The sequence below is a fragment of the Ovis canadensis genome, chromosome 2 (genome assembly GCF_042477335.2).
Source record: "Ovis canadensis isolate MfBH-ARS-UI-01 breed Bighorn chromosome 2, ARS-UI_OviCan_v2, whole genome shotgun sequence".
NCBI classification, from domain to species: Eukaryota; Metazoa; Chordata; class Mammalia; order Artiodactyla; family Bovidae; genus Ovis; species Ovis canadensis.
Genome location: NC_091246.1, coordinates 147,492,341 through 147,502,273, shown reverse-complemented (window position 1 = coordinate 147,502,273; position 9,933 = coordinate 147,492,341). Strand labels below are relative to the sequence as shown.

The 9,933-nt window shown below is 38.9% G+C and overlaps 2 non-coding genes across 2 annotated transcripts; both read right to left on the bottom strand.

The window, feature by feature from the left end:
• Positions 1-9,048: 9,048 nt before the first annotated feature.
• On the bottom strand, positions 9,049-9,131 carry LOC138434887 (small Cajal body-specific RNA 18). The gene has a single exon (XR_011254946.1). It is a non-coding gene; the product is annotated as a small Cajal body-specific RNA 18 (non-coding RNA).
• Positions 9,132-9,206: 75 nt separating this feature from the next.
• On the bottom strand, positions 9,207-9,348 carry LOC138434906 (small Cajal body-specific RNA 17). The gene has a single exon (XR_011254963.1). It is a non-coding gene; the product is annotated as a small Cajal body-specific RNA 17 (non-coding RNA).
• Positions 9,349-9,933: the final 585 nt, after the last annotated feature.

Sequence of the window (9,933 nt, the reverse complement as noted above, 5' to 3'; positions counted from 1 at the left end):
CCTGATAGTATACATGTTTCAATGCCATTCTCCCAAATCATCCCACCCTCTTCCTCTCCCACAGAGTCCAAAAGACTGTTCTGTACATCTGTGTCTCTTTTGCTGTCTCACATACAGGGTTATCATTACCATCTTTTAAAATTCCATATATATGTGTTAGTATACTGTATTGGTGTTTTTCTTCCTGGCTTACTTCACTCTGTATAATAGGCTCTAGTTTCATCCACCTCATTAGAACTGATTCAAATGTATTCTTTTTAATGGCTGAGTAATACTCCATTGTGTATATGTCCCACTGCTTTCTTATCCATTCGTCTGCTAATGGACATCTAGGTTGTTTCCATGTCCTGGCTATTATAAACAGTGCTGTGATGAATATTGGCGTACCCTGTATCTTTCAATTCTGGTTTCCTCAGTGTGTATGCCCAGCCGTAGGATTGCTGGGTCATAAGGCAGTTCTATTTCCAGTTTTTTAAGGACTCTCCACACTGTTCTCCATAGTGACTGTACTAGTTTGCATTCCCACCAACAGTGTAAGAGGGTTCCCTTTTCTCCGCACCTCTCCAGTATTTATTGCTTGTAGACTTTTGGATCGCAGTCATTCTGACTGGTGTGCAATTGTGGTTTTGATTTGCATTTCTCTGAGGTTGAGCATCTTTTCATGTGTTTGTTAGCCATCCGTATGTCTTCTTTGGAGAAATGTCTATTTAGTTCTTTGGCCTATTTTTTGATTGGGTTGTTTATTTTTCTGGAATTGAGCTGCATAAGTTGCTTCTATATTTTTGAGATTAATTGTTTGTCAGTTGCTTCATTTGCTATTATTTTCTCCCATTCAGAAGGCTGTCTTTTCACCTTCCTTATAGTTTCCTTTGTTGTGCAGAAGCTTTTAATTTTAATTAGATCCCATTTGTTTATTTTTGCTTTTATTTCCAGTATTCTGGGAGGTGGATCATAGAGGATCCTGCTGTGATTTATTTCTGAGAGTGTTTTGCCTATGTTCTCCTCTAGGAGTTTTATAGTTTCTGGTCTTATGTTTAGATCTTTAATCCATTTTGAGTTTATTTTTGTGTATGGTATTAGAAAGTGATCTAGTCTCATTCTTTTATAAGTGGTTGACCAGTTTTTCCAGCACCACTTGTTAAAGAGATTGTCTTTAATCCATGGTATATTCTTGCCTCCTTTGTTGATGATAAGGTGTCCATAGGTGTGTGGATTTATCTCTGGGCTTTCTATTTTGTTCCATTGGTGTATATTTCTGTCTTTGTGCCAGTACCATACTGTCTTGATGACTGTGGCTTTGTAGTAGAGCCTGAAGTCAGGCAGGTTGAATCCTCCAGTTCCATTCTTCTTTCTCAAGATTGCTTTGGCTATTTGAGGTTATTTGTATTTCCATACAAATTGTGAAATTATTTGTTCCAGCTCTGTGAAAAATCCCGCTGGTAGCTTGATAGGTATTGCATTGAATCTGTAGGTTGCTTTGGGTACTCAATGGTGAAAAATTGAAAGCATTTCCCCTAAAGTCAGTAACAAGACAAGAGTGCCCACTTTCACCACTACTATTCAACATAGTTCTGGAAGTTTTGGCCACAGCAATCAGAGCAGAAAAAGAAATAAAAGGAATCCAAATTGGAAAAGAAGTAAAACTCTCACTGTTTGCAGATGACATGATCCTCTACATAGAAAACCCTAAAGACTCCACCAGAAAATTACTAGAGCTAATCAATGAACATAGTAAAGTTGCAGGATATAAAATCAACACAAAGAAATCCCTTGCATTCCTACACACTAATAATGAGAAAATAGAAGGAGAAATTAAGCAAACAATCCCATTCACCATTGCAACGAAAAGAATAAAATACTTAGGAATATATCTGCCTAAAGAAACTAAAGACCTATATATAGAAAACTATAAAACACTGATGAAAGAAATCAAAGAGGACACTAATAGATGGAGAAATATACCATGTTCATGGATTGAAAGAATCAATATAGTGAAAACGAGTATACTACCCAAAGCAATCTACAGATTCATTTCTTGTTTAAAATCTTGATATCATTCAGTGCCTTTGGACATTCCTTCCTTAGTCTAGAAACTCTTTGGTGTTTGCTGCTGCTGCTGCTAAGTCACTTCAGTTGTGTCTGACTCTGTGCAACCCTGTAGATGGCACCCCATCAGGCTCCTCTGTCCCTAGGATTCTCCAGGCAAGAATACTGGAGTAGGTTGTTAGTTCCTTCTCTATTGCATGCATGCATGCTACGTCACTTCAGTCATACCTGACTCTGTGCAACCGCATGGATACAGCTCACCAGGCTCCTCCATCCACAGGACTCTCCAGGCAAGAATACTGGAGTAGGTTGTTATTTCCTTCTCCAATGCATGCTGAGTCACTTCAGTCGTGTCTGACTCTGTGCGACCCCATAGACGGCAGCCCACCAGGCTCCTCCTTCCACAGGATTCTTTAGACAAGAACACTGAAGTGGGTTGTTATTTCCTTCTCCAATGCATGCATGCATGCTAAGGTGCTTCAGTTGTGTTTGACTCTATGTGACCCCACCACCAGGCTCCTCCATCCACAGGATTCTTTAGGCAAGAACACTGGAGTAGGTTGCTATTTCCTTCTCTGTCCTGGTAGTTCAGTTCCGTTCAGTTCAGTCGCTCAGTCGCATCCGACTCTTTGTGACCCCATGAATCGCAGCACACCAAGCCTCCCTGTCCATCACCAACTCCCGGAGTTCACTCAGACTCACGTCCATTGAGTCAGTGATGCCATCCAGCCATCTCATCCTGGGTTGTCCCCTTCTCCTCCTGCCCCCAATCCCTCCCAGCATCAGAGTCTTTTCCATGAGTCAACTCTTCGCATGAGGTGGCCAAAGTACTGGAGTTTCAGCTTTAGCATCATTCCTTCCAAAGAAATCCCAGGGCTGATCTCCTTCAGAATGGACTGGTTGGATCTCCTTGTAGTCCAAGGGACTCTCAAGGGTCTTCTCCAACACCACAGTTCAAAAGCATCAATTCTTCGGTGCTCAGCCTTCTTCACAGTCAAACTCTGATATACATAAGACACTACAATTTCTTCGTGTTCTTCGTAGGATGTTGTTGCTCAATCTCTTTAATGAATGAAGTGATATTTGCATTCTTTAGTCATTCTTTCTTTCTACTAATATTTAAATATCTACCTCGTAACCAATTTTCCAGGCTGTCTGGTATATAAATTCCTTAAAGTGTCAGAACAATTGATCCCTTTCTCCCACCTTCCTCCCCTCCCTCTTTTCTCACTTCCCCACCTCTCTCCCTTCCCTCTTCCTTCTTTCCTTTCTTTCTTTTTTTTTTTTTGTCTCTCACCTTACTGTCTACCTAAAGTACTTGACTCAAAATCTGACATTTAAGATTATGTAAATACATCAGTGTACTATATTTTTCCTGTAATGTGATGGATTATTTCATAGCTTTTATATACATATTAACATTGGCAAGGTGGTAGATGATTGAAGAAATAGCAGCCCAAAAGTGGAAAAACTTAAGTTATATCCTTGTGTCTCTAAGGATATACATATATTTTTTTTACTTCTTCCATAGTTTTAGGACAGGTATGTACATTGTTAAAATATGATAAAATGCTATTTTAAATGATTGCATATTCTAGAAAAGGACTGGCATGCAAAGCTATTAAGCTATTTTATTTTAATAGTCTGAAAAACAATAAAAGAAGCACACTTTTAGAATAAAATATTGAGGAATTGGTTATTTCTATCTTATCTTTCAAAAACTAAGGTGAATTATTTCAAATTAAAAATTTTCATGTAATAAAAATTATTTGTTAACTCTACCAGTGCCCCTGCCATAAGCAGAAATACACATAGTATCTTGAGATGTTTTCTCTTAAAAACAGAGGTGGCTACATAGAACAATTTTAAAGACCTAGGCATGTCTTTCAAAGACTTCAATATAACAAAGACTTATAATAAATTCCACTAGAATGAGCTACCCAGGGATAACTTAATATATTTAATGCGTTTAAAAAATATGTGCTATCTAATAGTTATAAGCTTTTTAACAAAGAAGAACTAATATTGAGAGAAAAAATATAAGGATATTTCATTTGAGAAATGAGCTATATCTGAGATAAGAGGAGACTAATTTTTAAAATGTTAAAATTTTGAATGGCTCCATGAATCCAGCCAGTGATCACTTTTCTCCTGGTGAGGTCCTCAAGGTGAGACTCTCGTGTACTACTTATATGAAATAAAGACACACATTCTCAGAAAGTTAGAATCTGCTTATTTTGAACATCCAAACAAATTAATACGGTGGTTAAATGTATTATTTAGTTTTAATGAAGAGAAATACAAATTCCCTGGTGTCTCAGAGAGTAAAGAATCTGCTTTCAATGCAGGAGGCCTGAGTTCGATCCCTGGGTCAGAAAGATCCCCTGGAGAAGGGAATGGCAACCCACTGCAGTACTCTTGCCTAGAGAATTCCATGGACAGAGAAGCCTGGTGGGCTATAGTCCATGGGGTTGCAAAGAGTCGGACACAACTGAGTGATTAACACTTTCTTCCTCTACTTTCTAAATGTATTATTTAATTTCTGTGAGTAGAAATACAACTTATCAAATTGTTACCTAATTTTTAATGAAAAGTTCTTCCCCAATATATTTTTACAGTAATTATCCTGATGCAAGCTGTCCCCTACCTTCCAGTTAAAGCTTTCCTGAAAATATATTTAATAGTTGAATATCTTAAGGAAAAACAGTAGAATCTCACTAATGAGATTCAACTCCCAGGAAGTTAAAAAGAGGTAAAATTGATAATAAGTCTATAAATAGGGAAATTTTATGATTTATAGTTTTAATATTCTTTAAAATTAAAAACTGAATTAAACACCAAATATGTAAAAAAAAAAGTTACCTGATCAACTTCTCTGAATACCTGAATGTGCCATATTTTCCCTATAACATGCTAGATAATTTCACATTACTTGTATGACTTTTAGGAAAATTAAAATAAGTGATTTGACTGTTGAGAAGCATTTTATGATGATTATGCAAGGAAAAGAATAAAAAAGTCTGCTGTTCACTTTGATGGCTTCTTATCAACTTCCTTGAAGAATTTCTCAAAAGAAATATGAACTCCCAAGTTTTCCTGTCTTGGTCAAGGGGCCTGGAACAACTGTGTAGCTACAGTCTCCAGGGTGGTAAAACCCTCTCAATCCAAATTACTGGCAAGCTTTTGAACCTTGATTTTTAAACTTATAAACTAAAATGCTTATTTATTTCATCTATCGCTGAATGGAAGCTTTCAGACAGAATCCTCGCTGATAGAAATAGGGTGGTTCTTTCTCATGATTTTGGATTGTGTTCTTCTTCCTCGCGATTGAAAACACAGCCAGTCAAGCTTAGGATTCATCATTTGTGGCATGACTCACCATTTCCATTTTTGTCTCAGTTGTGTTAGCTCCAGAACAATACCTTCATTTTCTATTTTCTGGTCATTTTTTTTATGAAGTAAAGGCAAAGCACAATCAAACATTATTATGATTGCTCAATTATTGCAGCATAGACAAGGTATATTGTGTGTGAGAGTACAGCCATGCAAAGCAGGGAGGCAGATAGCCCCATTGTTCAATAGCTTGAAGTATTTGTTCACCAGCTTGTGATATATAAGTCATAATTTAGCAAAGGAGAGAAAATTTAAGAGTGTGCATGTATAAGGCTGTATGTGGCCTGCATGTTGGATATGTGAAAAGTTCATTTTAGGTGGTGCAGTATATATCATTTCTATATAATTTCTATTTTAGATCTTTGGTTAAGGCCCTCTGTCTTTTCTGTACATATGACTTTGAATAGATTGGTGCTCTGAAAATGTTTATTTGATGTGGTTGTTCAGTTGCTCAGTCGTGTCTGACTCTTTGTGACCCCACAGGCTGCAGCATTGCCAGGCTTCCCTGTCCTTCACTATCTCCTGGAGTTTGTTCAAAGTCATGTCCATTGTATTAGTGATGCCATCCAGCCATCTCATGCTTTGTTATCCCCTTCTCCTGCTGTCTTCAGTCTTTCCCGGCATCAGGGTCTTTTTCCAATGCGTCGCCTCTTCACGTTAGGTGGCCAAACTACTGGAGCTTCAGCTTCAACATCAGTCCTTCCAATGAATATTTAGTGTTGATTTTCATATGTCTTACTAAATGAATGAATGAATGAATGAATGAATGGTTGGCTACTTTGCTGAGATGCCAGGTTATTAGGACACTCAATAACTTAGTAAGATAGGCAGCCATGTTAAATTTAAGAAAACGCAAAGGGAATTATAACTGAGCATGTGCAGACAGAGTATAGAAGGGTAATAGAAGTTTTTTAGGAGAGAATTGGATGTATTAGAAAGAGCATGTCGCAGCAATGCACATCTGTGTTCAGATCCTGCTTTATGACATTTCAAGCATTGAGAGTGTCAGTTATATATATGCTTTTCTCATTTGTCAAACTGAGCCTTAGTTTTCTCATGTGTAAAATGGGAATAGTTTTGTTTTTCTCACAAGGTTTTGTGTATAAACCTAGATCAGAGCTTCACATTTGGTAACTGCTCAGAAATTCTAGTTTTTAAGAAAAATTTCATTTGAGAAGTCGTACTTGTTTTTGCTTCTGACATCTAGGACCTGGTGCTCCAAAGTTACTCTGCAAGTTCAAAAGTTAACATTGGCTCAGTTTCCTGATTTCTTTTTGAAATACAGCCAATGATATTGTCTTGCTTGTGGGAGTTTGATAGAAACAATCCAGGCCACCAACAATCCCCATGGTGGCTTATTGCTTCTTGGCTCGCATGTAACTCTGATTGATGAGTAGAGTTTCAGCAGGTGCAGAATTTGGCTACACTCTTTTGGCTGGAAATGCACTAGTGCCCTGCTTCAGAGTGAGTACTAATGTTGATTCAAAATGCAATTCAAGTGATCACTGTGGGTTTTGACATTCCTAGAGGATATGAGCCAGAATTACCCTACTTATGATTCTTTTTCCTTTGTGTGAGCCTAATAGATGAAATCAACAGCAGCGTTTCTGTAAAGATTTCTAGGTGTATAGATGAAAAATCTGTAGTTCTGGGATTCTCTGTTTTGACTGCATCAGTTCATGACATTCAGTTCACAATTTGAGGCACATTCCTTTATGATAAATGATGGAGTGTCAGGATGGTAAACATGAGTTATCAGTTATTTATTGTTGGTCCACATGGCACCAAAAATGTGCTTAACTTTGTTACCTGGTGCTGGCTTGTTTGTTACTGTTTATAAAGCTTCTGTTTTGAGATTTCCCTGTGATATACTTTAATTTACTCATTCCTGGGAGTTTTATATTATGAGGACCTTAAGCCAAGGAAAATGGTTTTTAACCTAGTTAATATAACACACTAATTTGTTGTACAGAAATTACTGAAGCAGTATTATGAAAATTTAAAATTATATGGTTGCCGATTGTACCAATAGGGGCAGTTAAATAGTATTAAATTGCTTAGAAAGAGTCACAAGATCCAAAATGGCAATGCATGCAAACCTGCAATTTATTGCAGGAAGAAGTGGTGAAATACTGCAGCAGGATTTAATCAAGGACGTGCATCACATCCAAAGACTGTTGGCTCAAGAGAGGGCAGGTGCCAGCTCTGATTGCCTTCCTTAGTAATGGCCATAGTAGATGCACTTCTCTCAGAAAAGGAACCACAGACAGTGCACAAAATTCCTTGGAGCCAGGAAGCCACAGATGGAGTCTGAGCCCAGATGAGTCTGCTGGTCACAGAGACAGATTTTTGCTCTATAATCAGTAAGTGTCTCGTGGAGACCAGATGCAGATCATCAATTTCACTGTTACCAAGAAACAATCTTGACATGATGGGCCAAACCTCCCCAAACTCTTTGAACCTGTGGTTATAAAGCAGCACTGTGAATCAGTCCATGTCATGCCTTAACCAGGTATCAGTTCTGTAGGGTCTTTTCTAATTTTAGTGACAGAGCTGAGGCCCATTCCAGGTCTGTTGGAATTAGTCCTCACAGCATATCGTTTTTGAAACAAGTTTAAGAAAAACTAATTCTAAGTAATGATGGCAGGTTGAACATGTGCATTGACTTTCACTCTTTTCTGAAATCTTGTTAAAATTATAGTAACTGTTCTTTAAAGAAATAAACCCACAAGGACCAAAAAAAAAAAAAAAAAGAGAGAGAGACAACAGCAACATAATTTTGGAAACCAAAAACGTGGATGGGCAGGTGGTAGCTGATCTAGCAGTCCTAAAAACATTCAATCCTAAAGTAATTGCACAGAAAGCCGAGGAACTACAGAGCTAACTTCGTAGATCTCCAAAAGGTTTCAATTGGTGCCAAGAGGTACTCCTGGAAGTAAGTGAGAAAGTGAAAGTGAAGTTGCTCAGTCGTGTTCGACTCTTTGCGACCCCGTAGACTGTAGCCCCCCAGGCTCCTCCGTCCATGGGATTCTCCAGGCAAGAATACTGGAGTGGGGTTGCCATTTCCTTCTCCAGGGGATCTTCCTGACCCAGGGATTGAACCTGGGTCTCCCGCATTGGAGGTTGATGCTTTAACCTCTAAGCCACCAGGGAAGCCAAGATGATATGTAGGCTGGGAAGTGTGAAGCAGAGCTAAAACCAGGAGAACTAATTGGAGTTCTGTTTAAGTTCAGTCCTCAGATCTCCTACTGCTTTCTGTCTTCCACAGTGCTGTAGATTTAGAATTTTATAATCTGAAAGTCACTGTTAGATTGGAGTTTGAATCAAGAGCCCAAGGGGCCTTCCTCGATCTCAAATAGCTAGTTAGTGACTGTGGCTTTATTAGAACTAGGTTCTGAATTTCTTGCTATCTACATTGAAACTACTTGCTAACCCAGAATGATTCTGCAAGAGAATGCTTTGGATCAATAGGTATATCCTCTGGTTAACAGGATATACAACTCAAGATATGGAACTAGACCATGTGAGAAATAATGTATTGGTGGTTTGTAGAATGTACTAGTTCAGGTTTATTTTTTATTTTTTATTTTTTTCTTTTTTTTTTTCGCCCGGTCTCAGTCCGTTCTCAGAACACGCTCCATCACCTAGTTCCCAGAACTCAGATTGCGCAGTGGTCACGTCATCATCGACCAGGGCTCGCAGAGCGGCAGGGGCCACCCTAACCTCACCCAAACCTAAACCTAACTGCCTCCCGCTAACCTCCCAGCCCCCGGGTCCCTGGCCCCATTTCGCCAGACACGTTTTCATAATCCTCTCAGGCTCCGGGCCAGCGGCGCCGCAGGCATGGGGCCCGATCATATAAGGAAAATACTGCGGCCTCATCCGGGGGCTGCATCGTGGACCCGGGGGCGATCCTGTCCCCTACGCCACTCGCTACACCCCACACCTACCAACCTCCCTGCCCCGCTTCGCGCGCCCAGGCCTCCCGGGCGTGTCCAGCCGCCTCGGGCCCCCGGAGTTCAGGTTTAGAAGGCAAGAAGAGAAATCATTTACGTTATTGCAGTATTTCAGGGAAGAAGTGGACTAGGATAGCCCAAACTATGGTGAAGTTACTGGGAATGGAAGTTTGAGGTCATATTGAAAAGACTTAAAAACAACCTCCCTTCATAGGGTTGTGTTTCATGGCACTGGAAAATCTTCCTATTTAGGTTTAAGGAGCTTTTTATTTTATCTTTATAGTGTAAGGTCATTGTACTTTTGTCTCATCATTTTCTTAGTTTCCAGATAATAGCTTACTAAAACTTTTATTCAGGTGCTTATTTTTATTTTATTACTGTATCAGTTAGCATTAGTTATTATATTATAATTGACTACAGTTGAGAACATGACCCTATTTATATTGGATAATAAACATAATACAGTGCAATTCAACTAGTATTATACCTACTTACTATGATTAGTCTACTAGTGATCCTCAAAAATGACATATACGCT